This window comes from Pleurodeles waltl, chromosome 2_2, assembly GCF_031143425.1.
Source record: "Pleurodeles waltl isolate 20211129_DDA chromosome 2_2, aPleWal1.hap1.20221129, whole genome shotgun sequence".
Lineage (NCBI taxonomy): Eukaryota > Metazoa > Chordata > Amphibia > Caudata > Salamandridae > Pleurodeles > Pleurodeles waltl.
In genome coordinates, this window is record NC_090439.1 from 348,993,471 (window position 1) to 349,011,189 (window position 17,719).

At 48.9% G+C, this 17,719-nt stretch overlaps 1 protein-coding gene across 1 annotated transcript in view; it reads right to left on the reverse strand.

Annotated features, from left to right (window-relative positions):
* LAMA1 (laminin subunit alpha 1) overlaps positions 1-17,719 on the reverse strand; it is a 979,910-nt gene that overhangs the window by 425,791 nt on the left and 536,400 nt on the right. The gene's annotated exons all lie outside the window — the stretch shown is intronic.

Here is a 17,719-nt window from a genome sequence, read left to right on the forward strand (position 1 = left end):
GACAGGCCTTGTCTCCAGTTTGGTGTCCATGCTGTTTACAGCTATGACACCAGGCCTTTTTGGGATCAAAGTTTTTACCCTTGTACCCATTGTTTTGTGAAGAGGCTCTGGGCCCACCCTCCTGTGCAGGTTTTTGGGGGCCTGTAGAAGACTCTTTACTATTTTTAGTTTTGGTTGTCTCATCACCCTTCCCCTGGGGAGTCTTTGTGACCCCTTTCTTTTGGTCACCCCCTGTTGAAGTCTTGGACACCCTTGTCTTGACCCAATGGTCCGCCTTCTTTCCCAATTCTTGGGGAGAAATTGGTCCTAGGTCTACCAGATGCTGATGCAGTTTATCATTGAAACAATTACTTAACAGGTGTTCTTTCACAAATAAATTGTACAGCCCATCATAATTACTTACACCACTGCCTTGAATCCAACCATCTAGTGTTTTCACTGAGTAGTCAACAAAGTCAACCCAGGTCTGGCTCGAGGATTTTTGAGCCCCCCTGAACCTAATCCTGTACTCCTCAGTGGAGAATCCAAAGCCCTCAATCAGGGTACCCTTCATGAGGTCATAAGATTCTGCATCTTGTCCAGAGAGTGTGAGGAGTCTATCCCTACACTTTCCTGTGAACATTTCCCAAAGGAGAGCACCCCAGTGAGATCTGTTCACTTTTCTGGTTACACAAGCCCTCTCAAAAGCTGTGAACCATTTGGTGATGTCATCACCATCTTCATATTTAGTTACAATCCCTTTGGGGATTTTCAACATGTCAGGAGAATCTCTGACCCTATTTATGTTGCTGCCACCATTGATGGGTCCTAGGCCCATCTCTTGTCTTTCCCTCTCTATGGCTAGGATCTGTCTTTCCAAAGCCAATCTTTTGGCCATCCTGGCTAACTGGATGTCCTCTTCACTGGGGCTATCCTCAGTGATTTCAGAGGTGTTGGTCTCTCCTGTGAGGGAACCAGCATCTCTGACTATTATTTTTGGAGTCAGGGTTTGAGGGACCCTGTTCTCCCTAGATAGGATTGGTAGGGGGGAATTTTCCTCCAAGTCACTATCCTCTTCCTCTGAGTTGCCACCCTCAGAGGGGTTGGCCTTTTCAAACTCTGCCAAAAGCTCCTGGAGCTGTATTTTGGTAGGTTTGGGGCCCATTGTTATTTTCTTTATTTTACAGAGTGACCTTAGCTCCCTCATCTTAAGATGGAGGTAAGGTGTGGTGTCGAGTTCCACCACAGTCACATCTGTGCTAGACATTTTGCTTCTAAAAGTTGGAATACTTTTTAAGAATCTACAACTGGTTCTAGAATCTAATTCAAACTTTTACAAACTTTTAAACTCTAAAAGAAATGCTAAACAGGATCTAACACAAGGCCCTAGCAGGTCTTTTAAGAATTTAGAAAACTTTTCAAATTGCAAAAATCAATTTCTAATGACAATTTTGGAATTTGTCGTGTGATCAGGTATTGGCTGAGTAGTCCAGCAAATGCAAAGTCTTGTACCCCACCGCTGATCCACCAATGTAGGAAGTTGGCTCTGTATGTGCTATTTCAAAGTAAGGAATAGCATGCACAGAGTCCAAGGGTTCCCCTTAGAGGTAAAATAGTGGTAAAAATAGATAATACTAATGCTCTATTTTGTGGTAGTGTGGTCGAGCAGTAGGCTTATCCAAGGAGTAGTGTTAAGCATTTGTTGTACATACACATAGACAATAAATGAGGTACACACACTCAGAGACAAATCCAGCCAATAGGTTTTGTATAGAAAAATATCTTTTCTTAGTTTATTTTAAGAACCACAGGTTCAAATTCTACATGTAATATCTCATTCGAAAGGTATTGCAGGTAAGTACTTTAGGAACTTCAAATCATCAAAATTGCATGTATACTTTTCAAGTTATTCACAAATAGCTGTTTTAAAAGTGGACACTTAGTGCAATTTTCACAGTTCCTAGGGGAGGTAAGTATTTGTTAGGTTAACCAGGTAAGTAAGACACTTACAGGGCTTAGTTCTTGGTCCAAGGTAGCCCACCGTTGGGGGTTCAGAGCGACCCCAAAGTCACCACACCAGCAGCTCAGGGCCGGTCAGGTGCAGAGTTCAAAGTGGTGCCCAAAACACATAGGCTAGAATGGAGAGAAGGGGGTGCCCCGGTTCCGGTCTGCTTGCAGGTAAGTACCCGCGTCTTCGGAGGGCAGACCAGGGGGGTTTTGTAGGGCACCGGGGGGGACACAAGTCCACACAGAAATTTCACCCTCAGCAGCGCGGGGGCGGCCGGGTGCAGTGTCGAAACAAGCGTCGGGTTCGCAATGTTAGTCTATGAGAGATCTCGGGATCTCTTCAGCGCTGCAGGCAGGCAAGGGGGGGGTTCCTCGGGGAAACCTCCACTTGGGCAAGGGAGAGGGACTCCTGGGGGTCACTTCTCCAGTGAAAGTCCGGTCCTTCAGGTCCTGGGGGCTGCGGGTGCAGGGTCTCTCCCAGGCGTCGGGACTTTAGGTTCAAAGAGTCGCGGTCAGGGGAAGCCTCGGGATTCCCTCTGCAGGCGGCGCTGTGGGGGCTCAGGGGGGACAGGTTTTGGTACTCACAGTATCAGAGTAGTCCTGGGGTCCCTCCTGAGGTGTCGGATCTCCACCAGCCGAGTCGGGGTCGCCGGGTGCAGTGTTGCAAGTCTCACGCTTCTTGCGGGGAGCTTGCAGGGTTCTTTAAAGCTGCTGGAAACAAAGTTGCAGCTTTTCTTGGAGCAGGTCCGCTGTCCTCGGGAGTTTCTTGTCTTTTCGAAGCAGGGGCAGTCCTCAGAGGATGTCGAGGTCGCTGGTCCCTTTGGAAGGCGTCGCTGGAGCAGGATCTTTGGAAGGCAGGAGACAGGCCGGTGAGTTTCTGGAGCCAAGGCAGTTGTCGTCCTCTGGTCTTCCGCTGCAGGGGTTTTCAGCTGGGCAGTCCTTCTTCTTGTAGTTGCAGGAATCTAATTTTCTAGGGTTCAGGGTAGCCCTTAAATACTAAATTTAAGGGCGTGTTTAGGTCTGGGGGGTTAGTAGCCAATGGCTACTAGCCCTGAGGGTGGGTACACCCTCTTTGTGCCTCCTCCCAAGGGGAGGGGGTCACAATCCTAACCCTATTGGGGGAATCCTCCATCTGCAAGATGGAGGATTTCTAAAAGTTAGAGTCACTTCAGCTCAGGACACCTTAGGGGCTGTCCTGACTGGCCAGTGACTCCTCCTTGTTTTTCTCATTATCTTCTCCGGCCTTGCCGCCAAAAGTGGGGCCTGGCCGGAGGGGGCGGGCAACTCCACTAGCTGGAGTGTCCTGCTGGGTTGGCACAAAGGAGGTGAGCCTTTGAGGCTCACCGCCAGGTGTGACAATTCCTGCCTGGGGGAGGTGTTAGCATCTCCACCCAGTGCAGGCTTTGTTACTGGCCTCAGAGTGACAAAGGCACTCTCCCCATGGGGCCAGCAACATGTCTCGGTTTGTGGCAGGCTGCTAAAACTAGTCAGCCTACACAGATAGTCGGTTAAGTTTCAGGGGGCACCTCTAAGGTGCCCTCTGTGGTGTATTTTACAATAAAATGTACACTGGCATCAGTGTGCATTTATTGTGCTGAGAAGTTTGATACCAAACTTCCCAGTTTTCAGTGTAGCCATTATGGTGCTGTGGAGTTCGTGTTTGACAAACTCCCAGACCATATACTCTTATGGCTACCCTGCACTTACAATGTCTAAGGTTTTGTTTAGACACTGTAGGGGTACCATGCTCATGCACTGGTACCCTCACCTATGGTATAGTGCACCCTGCCTTAGGGCTGTAAGGCCTGCTAGAGGGGTGTCTTACCTATACTGCATAGGCAGTGAGAGGCTGGCATGGCACCCTGAGGGGAGTGCCATGTCGACTTACTCGTTTTGTCCTCACTAGCACACACAAGCTGGCAAGCAGTGTGTCTGTGCTGAGTGAGAGGTCTCCAGGGTGGCATAAGACATGCTGCAGCCCTTAGAGACCTTCCTTGGCATCAGGGCCTTTGGTACTAGAAGTACCAGTTACAAGGGACTTATCTGGATGCCAGGGTCTGCCAATTGTGGATACAAAAGTACAGGTTAGGGAAAGAACACTGGTGCTGGGGCCTGGTTAGCAGGCCTCAGCACACTTTCAATTGTAAACATAGCATCAGCAAAGGCAAAACGTCAGGGGGCAACCATGCCAAGGAGGCATTTCCTTACAGGAACCCTTGGACTCTGTGCATACTATTCCTTACTTTGAAATAGTGCATACAGAGCCAACTTCCTACAACATACAGTTAGAGATCCTCTAAGTCTTGTGAGGGAGGGATGGGAGCAACCTCTCAAACCCCCCAAACAAGACAAAGGTGAATATGTACTAGGTCTGCATTCTCACATGGCAGAGTACACGAAGAAGGCTTCCAAAAACCTTGAGGACAGCCAAGAGCTTTAAAGCAGTAGCATGACCAAAACGATATACTATGTATCAGCCAGGACAGAAAGTGTGGGTCTTAGAGCCTGTGGCTCCAAGAGCACCCCAGGACAAATGGAGTGGCCCCCACACAATGGTGAAGAAGAGAGGTGAGGTCACCTATTTGTTGAACTGGCCACTCCAAGAAGCCCCCACTGGGTACTTCATGTGAACCGCCATAAACCTTAATATGACAGGACTGACATGAGCTTGCTCATGGCCCAGGAGGAAGGGCAGGAAGCAGAGAGTGACCCGCTCCCTGACCTTCTCTCACACAGCCCTGTTGATTGTTGCTTGGATGGGGTAGTCTTTGCAGATTGCCTCTCTATACAGCAGCAAGCTGACTGCAGGCAAGTCGTCAGTCAGTTTTCAGAAATATTTTCCCTGACACCCAGTCAGACAACCTGGTGTGCACATGATGTGGGCACAGGTGATAGCCTACCTGTAAAGAGTAAAATCTATAGACAGTCTGACCATGTCAGAAAATGCATCAGGTCAGAAGTCCAAAAGATGCTGGAGTTAGGGATTAATGAGCCCTCAGACAGCCCTTGGGCTAGTCCAATAGTACATGTGTCAAAGCATCATTCCCTGGGTGGAAAGGGAGAAATGAGGTTTGTGTAGACTACAGGGGCCTCAGTGCAGTCACTAAGACTGATGCCCATCCTATCCCCAGGGCATATGCGCTGATTGATTCTTTGGCTTCAGCCAAGTTAATCAGTACTTTTGACCTAACTGCAGGCTATTGGCAGATCAGGTTAACTGATGCTACTAAGCCTAAAACAGCATTTTCAACTCCTGGTGGGCATTATCACTTCACAGCGATGCTTTTTGGTCTGAAAAAGGCACCTGCAACATTTCAGAGGTTGGTGAATCAAGTTCTGACAGGCCTGGAAGGCTTTAGTGATTTTGCTGTCCTTAGCTCTACCTAGCAGGATCACCTGGTCCACATCAGGAGTGTACTTGAGGCCTTCAAAAAGGCAGGCCTCGTGATCAAGGCTACCAAATGTCAGACAGGACAGAGCACAGTGGTTTACGTGGGTCACCTGGTGGGTAGAAGCAAGTTTAACCCCTCCAGAGTAAAATCCAAACCATTATAGATTGGGTTGCTCCAGCTACCCAGACTCAGGTCAGAGCCTTTCTGGGTCTGCCTGGGCATTACAGGAGATTTGTAAATGGGGATGGCTCCATTGTGACCCCCTTGAATGATCTTACTTTTAAAAAGATGCCTAAAAAGGTACAATGGACAGTTAGCTGTCAAGAAGCCTTTTATGTCATGAAAAAGGGCATGTGCTCAGCTCCCACTCTTAAAAGCCCAGACTATTTCAAACAATTCATTGTCCAGATTGATGCTTCAGAAATAGGAATAGAAGCAGTACTAACTCAACTAAATGAAGAGGGCCAGGATCAACCTGTAGCTTTAATCAGCTGGAGGTTTTCCCTGAGAGAAAAGTGTTGGTCAGCTATTGAGAGGTAGGCCTGTGCTGTGGACTGGGCCTTGAAGAAGTTGAGGTCATACCTGTTTGGCACTTCATTGTTTAAACAGATTACAAACCCCTCTTATGGATTAAACAGATGAAAGGTGAAAACCCCAAACTGTTGAGGTGGTCCATTTCCCTACAGGGGATAGACTTTTCAGTAGAACATAGACCTGGGAGTAACCATGCCAATGCAGATGGTCTTTCCAAATATCTCCACTTAGAATATGAAGACTCACCTGGGTGAAGCAAGAATTCTTTTTTGTTTTGGGGAGGGCTATGTAGGAAAGTAGAATAATTCTGACATAGTTACCCCCACTTTTTGCCTGATGTCAGTGTGTTTAGACTATAGTGCACTGGAATCCTGCTAATCAGGACACCAGTGTCTGTGGTCTTTCCTTTGAATTTGGTTTCTGGTAAACCTTTTCACCCCACAATTGGCATACTGTTGTACCCATGTAAATCCCTTTTATATGGTACTTATATACCCAGGGTATTGGTTTAACAGGGGACTCCCACGGACTGTATCATGTATTGTACCACCCTTGGGAGCCCAAGTAAACTGTTTGAAGCCTGCCATTGCAGCCTGCGTGAAATGGTGCATGCACCTTTCACTCTAGATGAAAGGCTTGCCTGATATCCTGGTCACTGCACTTAGACACTGTAAGTTACTCTGGTAGGCCCATCAGCCCATGGGCAGGGTGCATGTCCCTAAGTGTGAGGGTATCCCTGCATGAGGAGGGTACCCCTACTAACCCCAGACTCCATTCTCTGGGCTTTGTAAGTGTGGGGAAGCCATCTTGAGGTATGTAGTGGACCCCGGTCAACATGAGTGGGACAACTACATAAAGGCTTCTCCAAACGTAGACGTTTGATATCAACCATGTTGGAATCATATAACTGCACCAATTCCAGTGGTAGTTACATGATCCCATGAACTCTGGGAGTTCCTTACAGGATTCCCCAGTTCTGTCTATGTAGCCTTACGGGGTTTGGTTGCCAGCCCACACTGCTGCCGACCCCAGACAACGTTCTGCCCTCCTGCTGGTGAGTCTAACTCAGGCAGGGGAAGGCAGAACAAAGGATTTCCTGAAAGGGAGAGGCGTGACAACCTCTCCCTTAGAAATGGGTGTCTACTGGCTGGGGTGAGGTGGCCTCTGAGCACCACCAGACTGCTTTGAAAGGCACATTTGGTGCCCTCCTTGCATAATCCAGTTTGCACCAGTTCAAGAACCCCAATTCCCGCTCTGGCACGAAAACACATATAGGACAATGGTGTGACCACCCCCCTGTCCAGCTCCTCCTCTAGGGAGGTGAAAAGAGCTCTGCTAGGTGGCCAGTTAGGTCTGCCATCTTGGAAACAAGGTAGGCAGAGGCCCCTGGGAACATCTGACTAGATGGGCCTGGTTGATAACGTCCCTGACCCCTTCTGATAGGTGGGTCACCGCAGAGAGTGACCAACCCCTTTTAAGGGTTACTTAAGGGCTCCCATAAGGGTAGGTCCTCAGGTTTGTCTAACCAAACTCTGCACCATGAACTATCTGCAAGACCTTCAGCTCCTGGCCTCCGGAACTGCTGCTGGTCTCCTTCGGAACTGAAACAAGACTGTATTCAATTGGGAGGGCTTTCACTGTAACATTGTTTCTCCAGCTTCTGCAAGATTTGTGCAACATCCATGGCTATGCATCTTCCAGGGTCACAAGGACTCTGTTTGCATCCAAGAAGCGATGACCGGCTGGTGGATCCTGTTGTCCCACGGACCTTGAAAGGCTCTGCAAAACAGGTGGTGGTTGGGAGACTGTGAGCCCCTGCTGCAGGCACTGGAACAGAACCCCTGTGCACTGTGACTGTTGCTGTTACCAAGGCTTATTTGCTCTTCCTCCATGAAAATCTTCAGTCTCCAAGAAGCCCCACCCTCTAGCACTCTGCAACTCCAAGGTCAGCTTCCACTCTGCAGCTTCTGCGATGTGGGGCATATTTTTTGTTTTTCTGTTGAGGCCTTCCTGTGACTCCCTGTGCCTGCTGGAAGTGGTTCATTTGTGGGGGCTCCGTTGACTCTGGCTGGCTCCCCTTCCTACTGAAAGCCTGCCCTGACTCTCTTCCAAGGGTGAGGTCACCACAACCTTGTTGGTCTTCAAAAATCTACAACTTACCTTGCAACTACTATTTGCATTTGCCAAGGCCTGTTGGTGGCCCTGCTGGTCACTGACCCTCCTGCACTCAAGCGATCGACCTGGAACAGCACATGGGTGACTCCAAGGATCTCCTGCATTCTCCTGGACTCCGCAGCTGGACTTCTCCTTCACTGACCTGCAGGAACTTCACCTCCAAGAGGGTGGGCACTACCTGCACTGCGTGGACACCTCTGAGTGGTCTGGACATGGTCCCCTTCTTTTTAAGGTTCCTCACCTCGGTAATCCACCTTTGGGTTCTACTAACCTGGTCCACGGGTCGTGACAGTAGCAGAACAACCAAGGCCTCCATTGACTCCAACGAGGATTTCCGACATCACTTAATCCCTATGCACCAGGGCTCCCTGGTGTAGCTACTCCGATCTTCTGGGTATCTATGGTGGGAGTATTCTCTAACCTTCCTTATGCCAACTGGTTTCCTCAGGATCTACTGAGAATGGTCCTGAAGCCATAAAAATCCAATTGCAACAGTCCTATATTACCCTATGGGACACCCAGCACGATAACAATTCTGCACCTGGGCGCATGTGGAATTACAATTACTTACCTCTGGTATTTTCTTACTTCCCCAGCCCCTGGGATCCTAACACACTTACCATGGTGGGGCACATTGATTCTTATACCACTTTCTTAGTTTATGGTTTCGTCCCCTCATAGGGCCCCATGTATTTCTGATTGTTTCGAAGTGTATATTTCATGTGTAGATATCTCCAAGTGGGAATATACCAACTTTATTATAGTCTTTAGTGTAGTATCCCTAAAGTGCTCTTGCTATCTGGACACCTAAACACTATCACTAATGGTTGCCTACACTCAGTATAGTGAACAATAGGCGTTTACTGTAGGAAGCTGGCTCTGTATATACTATACCAAAATTAGATATAGTGTGCACAGGGTCCAGGGGTCCTCCGGAGGTTTAACAGAGGCTAAAGTAGATAATACTAATGCTCTTTTTTTGGCAGTGTAATCGAGCAGTTAGGCCTATCAGAGGGTAGTGCAAAGCATTTATTGAACATACACAGTCAAGAAATGAATGAGGCAAACACTCAATGACTAACTCCAGGACAATTGTTTTCATATAGCAAAAGTATATTTTGTTACCTTATTACTAGGACCAAAAGGTCTTTGTTGCAGGTAAGTACAGTTGTAAGTATCAGACATATACATCAAATGTACTTTGTTTTGTTTTTGCAGTTTAAGCAGTTTACAAGTGAGTAACACTTTTCAGTTTCAAAAGTTAACACACTGAAATTTTTCATAGGAGTCAATAAAGTCCTGGGGGGCAGGGAGGGGGTAAGTACACAACTTACGATTCCAGTCTTCAGGGGTTAGGATGTCCACAGGTCAAAGTTTAGGTTGACCTCAAAAGTGCACCACCAGTAACCCAGGTCAGGCTGGGTGCAGAAGACAGAGTTGGCGCCGGGTTTTCAATGGAATTCTGAGGACTGGGGGTGCTTGGTAGAAAACAGATTGCAGGTAAGTACCCACTGTTCCAGGGCACAGGCCTTGGGGGGTTTAGTTCAGCATTGGGGGGGCAACAGGTCAGCACCAAACTCACACCTTCAGTGGCACAGGGGTAACCGGAGAATCTTTGTCAGATCCGGTCGCAATCAGGTGGGTCCTCTGGATTCAGGCTGCAGGAGGGGTGAACCCAGGGTGAAGTTGAGGTCAGAATCACCTGGAGACATTCTCTGGACTGGTGGGCCACCTGGTCTCGGGCCGTAGGCATTGGATGCAGAGTGGGCAGGGCTCGCGGATCTAGGGTGCTTATCGCATCCTTTTTGGAGGTTTCTTCTGGACATGACCGCTGTCCTCTTGAGAGCTTGGACCTCTGTGGGGCAGGCAGTCCACTGGGGGTTTGTAGCAGGAGTCTTGAAGCTGTAGACAGGCCAGTAGAGCTGGGGCGAAGTCAGTTATTGTCTGATGTCTTCACTGCTGGGGGTCGGCTTTGAAGTCCTTCTTCGTTCTACTTTCTTGAGGTCGCAAGGAATCTGGTGAGTAAGGTTCAGGGGTGCCCCTAAAGACTACATTTAGGGGAGTACGGGGGTCAGAGGGCAGTAGCCAATGGCTACTGTCCCTGACGGTGGCTACACCCTTCCTGTGTCCACTCCATTTGGGGAAGGTAAGCACATTCCTAACCCTATTGGTCCCTCTCCTCCAAACCAAGATGGAGGATTTTGCAAGGAGGGGGCCGGTTCAGCTCTGGACACCTTAGGGGTGGACCTAGCTGCAGTGGTCAATCCTCCTTGTTTTACCGAATTTTCCCATCAGTCCTGCCGTCAAAAGTGGGGCCTGGTCCGGGGGGCAGGCATCTCCACTAGCTGGAGTGTCCTGGGGCACTGTAACAAGAGGCCTGAGCCTGTGAGGCTCACCACCAAGTGTTGCAGTTCCTGCAGGGGGTGTAGCACCTCCACCCAGAGCAGGCTTTGTTCCTGACCCCAGACAGCACAAAGGCTCTCACCCCGTGGGGTCAGAAACTTGTCTTGTTAGTGGCAGGCTGGCACAGACGGGTCAACTTTACACTAAAGGGTTGGGTAAAATACAGAGGGCAGCTCCAAGATGCCCTCTGTGTGCATTTTACAATTGAAACCATCATTGAGCTCTGGAGTTCGTAATGACGAACTTCCAGCCCACACACTTGATATTGCCACACTGCACTTACGTCTAAGAATGGACTTAGACACTGCAGGGGCATATTGCTCATGCAGCTATGCCCTCACCTGTGGTATAGTGCACCCTGCCTTAGGGCTATAAGGAATGCTAGAGGGGTGACTTAACTATGCCACAGGCAGTGGTTTGTGGGTACAGCACCCTGGGAGGAGTGCCATGTCGACTTTACCTTTTTTTTCTCCCCACAAACACATACAATCTACAAGGGCAGTGTACATGTGTTTGGTGAGGTGTCCCTTAGGGTGGCACAATATATGCTGCAGCCCTTAGGGACCATCCCTGGCCACAGAGACCTTGGTGCCACTGGTATCTTTCACAAGGGACATAGCTATGTGCCAGAAGTATGCCAATTGTGGAAACAGTGTTACAGTTTAGGGAAAGAACAGTGGTGGTGGGGTCTGGTTAGCAGCATCCCAGCACACACTCAGTCAAGTTAACATCAATACCAGGCAAAATGTGTGGAGGGGTAACTATGCAACAAACCATAAACTGATCCAGCCTCCAATAATGGAGGAAAGGCATATACTGCATACAAGTGCTTTACCAACTTACAGGACCAATCTTCTGGACTTAAGGTGAGTATGGGGTAGGGTCCAAGGAAGCACCAACAGGTCACCTCGGAAGGCACAGGGGCATCCAGGTGCAGAGGTGCTTTTTAGCATCAGGTGCCGTAATGTTATCCTAAGGGAAAAGGAACATATACTGCATTCAGGCACTTAGCAACGACTTAGAGGACTTCTTCTTGAGTTCAGGCAAGTATAGGTCAAAGTCCACAGCAGCACTAACAGGTCACTTTCGGAGGCACTGGGGCATCTGTGTTCAGAGGTGCTTTTCAGTGTGAGGTGCCCTAATGTTATCCTATGGGAAAAAGAATATATGCTGTATTCGGGCACTTAGCAATGACTTACAGGACCCTTCTTCTGGAGTAAAGGTAAGTGTAGAGTAAGATCGATAGCAGCACCAAAAAGACACTTTGGGAGGCACTAGGGCATCTGGGTGCAGAGGTGCTTTTCAGCGTCGGGTGCCCTAATTTTATCCTACTGGGAACGGTCCATTTAGAAAGGTGCTGCAAGCTGGGACTGGGGGACTAGCCCAGCTGAACCAACAAGTCTCACAATGCTTAGGCACGTAGGGACACCTTTGGTCCTCTTCTCTGCAGAGGTGTCCTGAGGCATTGGGTTTTTGTCACTGGGTCACTTACAGTAGAGGGAGGCCTGCGCAAAGAGGATGCAGGTGGCATCTGGAAGTCCACAGTTGGCATATCCAAGGTGGGCTTTGTATCTGGAGGGCCCGGGGACCATGCTGCCACCATTTGGCCCACTTCCATTTGGTCTGGGGGCATGGGTGCCATGGTGCTTTCCGGTGTCAGATTTGGCAGTCTGAAGTCCTCGCAGTTCTTTTGGAATGCCTGCAGGATGTAGGAAAGCAGCTCCGCTACAAGTCGTCTTTGGCACAACTGTCAAGAATAGCAGGCAGGCCAGTGGGGCTGGGGTCAAGTCAGCTGCTGGTTTTCTGTTCTTGCTATTGTGACTCTTCAGATTCATCTTCTTCTTTCAAGTTGGCAGGATCTGATTTTCTGGTGTCAGGGGCTCCTCTAAATACTGAATTATGGGGTGTTAGGGGAGTGTAGGGTAGTAACCAAAGGGCTACTTACCCCTGGGGTCACTACGCTCCCTATATGACTAATTCCAGTGGGAAGTGGGCAAAACCCTGCCCCAGAGTTCCTAATTCTGCCATGACCAAGATAGTAGACTTTCAAATTTCGTGTCCACATCAGGGAGCGCATCTTAGGGGTGGAACTGATCTGAAGATGGACATGTCTCTCTGAATGCTAACTTTCCTGCCTGTCCAGGAGCCAAATGAGCCCTGGTAAGGGGGATCGGCATCTCCTCACCTTTGAGAGACGCCAGATTTGCATACCAAAGACAACGGGCTCTTTGAAGCCTCCCGCCATGGAATGCGAATTCGCAGGTCTTCCTGTTGGGAGGGGTGTGCAACACCTCTGCCAGATCAGGCTTTGTTCCTGACCACCTGAGAGCACGGGCTCTCATCCCTAGGGGTCAGAAACGTATCCGTTGGTGGCAGGCATGTTAAGAGCAGTCAGCCAGCACACTAACAGCTGCTAGGTTTTTCAGAGGGTACATCTAATGTGCCCTCTGGGAGCATGTATTAATAAATCTATCACAGGAATCAATGAGGGTTTACTAATATGACATGTTCAGTGAAGCCATCATGTAGCTGGGGAACGCTTATTGACTAGTGTCCAGCACATGTACTAAAAATGGCTTCCCTGATCACTTATGTCTAAGAATCGAAAAGAACTAGCATAGGCAGATCTGCCTTAGGGCTGAAAAGGCTGGCGTAAGGGTGACTTATGTATAAGGCATGCAGTATTAGTGGGCATGGCACACAGACTGTGTGCCATGTCATGTTTTCACTTTTAGCAGCAAGAAGACACACAGCCTGCAATGGCAGTCTGCATGAGCTAGGTGAGTGGTCCCTGAGGGTGGCACAATACTGCTGCAGTCCTTGGGGACCCTCTTTGGTACCCATACCCTAAGTACCTGGGGTACCATTTACTAGGGACTTACAGGAGTTCCAAAGGTATTGCCAATTGGAGAACAATTGTACAGTTCTGGGGAAAGAACACTGGTGCTGGAGCCTTGGTTAACAGGAACCCAGTGCACTTCAGTAAAACTTGCATCAAATATCAGGCAAAACTTGGGGGGACTACTGCATCAAAAGCCCAGTCTCCTACACACTAGATCTTCTGTGTAACCGTCCTGTTGTGACCACTGTGCTGACAGGCACTGTTGCAGCGATGCATGAGACATCATGCCCAACATTTGCATTACAAGCTGGCCAAAGGCTGCGACCCTCTAAGAGTTTGGATAGGTTCTGTCAGTGATCAAATTTAGGACTGCTCCCAGAAGGGTTGGATCTGGGGTGGTTTGGAGGTGGTGCTTGGCCATGTTTATGGTACATGCAAGAATGTGGAGAATTGAGATTATTGTCTGCGTGTGCTGCAGACACTATTGGCTGCTTGCGGCCTTGATCAGTCTGTCCTAGAGATAAGGGACAACATGAATGCCCCCCTCCTTAAGTGGGTGGCCACCACTGTTGGTGAAGAGCCTTTAGACAGTCATGACTGTGAAGGGGAGTACTTTGAACTGAGAATGCTGGACACTTACCACGAAACGCAGGTAGCATCAGTGGGAGAGGTGGATGGGCAAGTAGAAGCATCCATCCTTGAGATCTAATGCCACCATGTAGTCTCATTGCTGGAGCAAAGGTATTGTGTCCTCTGGCATCACCACGTGGAAATGTTCAGAGAGAACATATTTGTTGAGGGGCCTGATATCCAAAATATGGCTGAGGGAGCTGTCTTTTTAGGAATAAGAAAATAACGTGAGTACACCTCTGTGCCCCCTTGGTGGACAGGCACTCGCTCGATGGTGCCCTTTTAAAGGAGTACTTACACCTCTTCCTCTAACAAACAGACGTTCCTTGCTGAGAAAATGTCTGCGGAAGAATGGTTGCGTGGAATGTGAGAAGTTCTATTCTATTCCCTGGCTTTCTAAAGCACAGGGTTACCCAGACGGGCCGACCAGAGCTAAGTTAGCAATCAGGTACTCTAGCCTTACTGACAGTTTATTCAAAATGTCTAGTTTTTAACAGTTTTCTGAAATTTATTTTAAGCAATAGATGTGCTGAATTACTGCCAGTACCCACTTGTATGATGTGATTTTCTGCCTGTGGAAGAGGACTGCATCACTTCAGGAACTCTTCAGTTGCTACAGTGCTGCACTGCTGACTGTCTTCGTTCACTGTTGGCCTGGTCCTGCATTCACAGATGGGTGGGTAGTGGCTCCTGCAATGACCGGACACTCCAGAGTAAACTGGACTTGGTCCCCTTCTTTTAGAGGTCGTCCTCTACCAGGTTCCACCTTTGGTTGCTTGCAGTCTTGTCTGGGTCATGCAAAATCCTCTTCTGAAGTCCTTTTGGTGGGTTTGAGGAGAACCAAGTACTTACCTCTTCTCTTCTGGTCGCTGGGGGGCACTCTGGTACTTACTTTTTGGGGTTCCTAGTTCCTTCAGCTCCACTCTACCGATTCAACTTCCTCGGGTTGGGGGCCCCACTTTTGCATTCCACTTTCTTAGTATATGGTTTGGACCATCCCCCCCCCACTTCCCCCCGGGCCTTCAGTACTTGCTATTGTTTTCACTGTTTTCTGTTGCCTTTTATGCTAATTCCTGACTAATGTCCATATATAATACTGTGTTTACTCACCTGCTAGTGGAGTATTGCCTATACATTATTTTAATATTTGTGTTACCATAATAAAGTACCTTTATTTTTGTACACTGTGTAGTTCTGTGTGTAAGTGCTGTGTGACTACAGTGGTATTGCATAAGCTTTGCATGTCTCCTAGATAAGTCTTGGCTGCTCATCCTCAGCTACCTCTAGAGAGCCTGTCTTCCTAGACACTGACTTCACCTCACTAATAGAGGATCCCTGGAATATGTTTATAACACCATAGGTGCTCACAACACACCAGGCAAGGTTTCTGCACCCACCACAAATCTGCCGGCCTCTTGTGTGAGTCCAAGGTCGGTGAGACCACAATGGACTCGGTCTCTGGGCAGCTGGGGAACCGCATTGGCTGGTCTCACATGTCGCTGGAGAAACGTTGAGCTGCCGGGGTCCAGCAAGGTCCAGGAGAACACAGCCCATGGAGGAGAATACCTGGTGACTCTCAGCACTGAGGAGAGTCACAGGAAGAGGAGGCAGCCTCCACAGGTGACCCACATGCAGCAAGCACATGAGTCACAGTGAGGCCCACGCAGCACACCTAGAAAGAAGTCCCACATTGCTGTAGATGCACACAGAGGGCTGTGCATCACAGGGAAGAGTGCTGGGGGCTGGGGCTACACGGAGCCTGAAGATCCCTGGGAGGAGATGCTAACAAGCCTTGGTAGATGTGCTTCACGGGGGCATTGTGCTGCACGGAGAGGCAATGGCTTACTGTCTCCCAAGTAGGACAGCTGGTAGAGAGGACCTAGGGGACCACCACCCGTGAGGCAGGATCCACACAGCTCTTGAGGAGAGGAAATCCACACAGCCAGTCATCATTGCAATTGGTGCCTGCAGGAGAGTGACTCCTTCACTCCAAAGGAGATTCCTTCTTGCTTTTCGTGCATGCTGAAGACTCGTCACCCTCAGTGGATGCACAGCCAGGGAAACGTTGTAGTTGCTGGAAAGAGCCAGAGAAACAATATTGCAGAGCACAGTTGTTGTTGTAGGTGCAGATTGTTGGTTCCTGGAGGGCCCAGTTGCAGTTCCAGTGGCCAGAAGGTGAAGTAAATGATGCAGAGGAGTCCTGCTGGAATCTTGCACCTCGAATCTGAGGACCCATCCAAGAGGGAGACTGTAAATAGCCCAGGAAGAGGGATTGGTCACCTAGGAGGATGACCACCTATCAGGAGGCGGCGGTGAAGTCACCTCCCTGTCCTGGCCACTCAGATGCTCCCAGAGGCCTTTGCCCATCTTTGATTCAAGATGGCAGAACCAAGCAGCACCTGGAGAAGCTCTGGGCACCACCCTTGGGGTGGTGATGGACAGGGGAGTGGTTACTCTCCTTTCCATTGTCCACTTTCATGCCAGAGCAAGAGTGGAGGGGTCCCTGGACTGGTGCAAACTGGTTAATGCAAGGAGGCACCAAATTTGCCCTTCAAAGCATACAGTGGCTTGGGGAAGCTACCCCTCCCAAGCCATGTAACACCTATATCCAAAGGGAGAGGATGTTGCCTCCCTCTCCCAAAGGGAATCCTTTGTTCTGCCTTCCTGGGCTTGAGCTGGTCAAGAAGCAGAAGGGCAGAAACCTGTCTGTAGGATGGCAGCAGCGCAGGCTGTCCGGGAAAACCCTGAAAACTGGCAGGAGCAAAGCTGAGGTTCCTCTAAGGAGCACCCAGAGTGCATGGAATCATACAACCAATACAAGCAACAGTTCTGGGGTATGAGTCCGACATGTTTGATATCAAACATGCCCAGGTTCGGAGTTACCATTATGTAGCTGGACACAGGTAGCGAGTGACCTGTGTCCAGTACACAGGTAAAATTACGTCTCCGCACTCATGAAGTCCAGGAAAATGGAGCTGGAGTTCATACGGGTACCTCTGCTCATTCAGAGGTGCCCTCACACACAGGTACCTGCACCCTGCTGTAGGAAGTTGGCTCTGTATATACTATCTCAAAGTAAGAAATAGTGTGCACAGAGTCCAAGGGTTCCCCTTAGAGGTAAGATAGTGGCAAAATTAGATCATTCTAATGCTCTATTTTGAGGTAGTGTGGTCGAGCAGTAGGCTTATCAGAGGGTAGTGTTAAGCACTTGCTGTACAAACACAGGCAATAAATGAGGAACACACACTCAAAAACTTACCAGGCCAATAGGTTTTTATATTGAAAAATATATTTTCTTAGTTTATTTTAAGAACCACAGGTTCAAGATTTACATTAAACACTTTAAATGTAAGGTACTTCACTTAGATACTTTAGGAACTTTGAATAAAAGCAATATCATATACAGTCTTTGTAAAAATGGCAATAAGCTATTTTCAAAGTGGACACGGTGCAAAAATCAACAGTTCCTAGGGGAGGTAAGTAAAGGTTAGATTAGGAGGTAAGTAAAACACTTACAAGTCTCGTTCCTGTGGCATAGGCAGCCCACCGTTGGGGGTTCAAGGCAACCACAAAGTTACCACACCAGCAGCTCAGGGCCGGTCAAGTGCAGAGGTCAAAGATGTGCCCAAAACACATAGGAGCCTATGGTGAACAGGGGTGCTCTGGTTCCAGTCTGCCAGCAGGTAAGTACCTGCGTCCTCGGGGGGCAGACCAGGTGGGGTTTGTAGAGCACTGGGGTGGACACAAGTAGGCACAC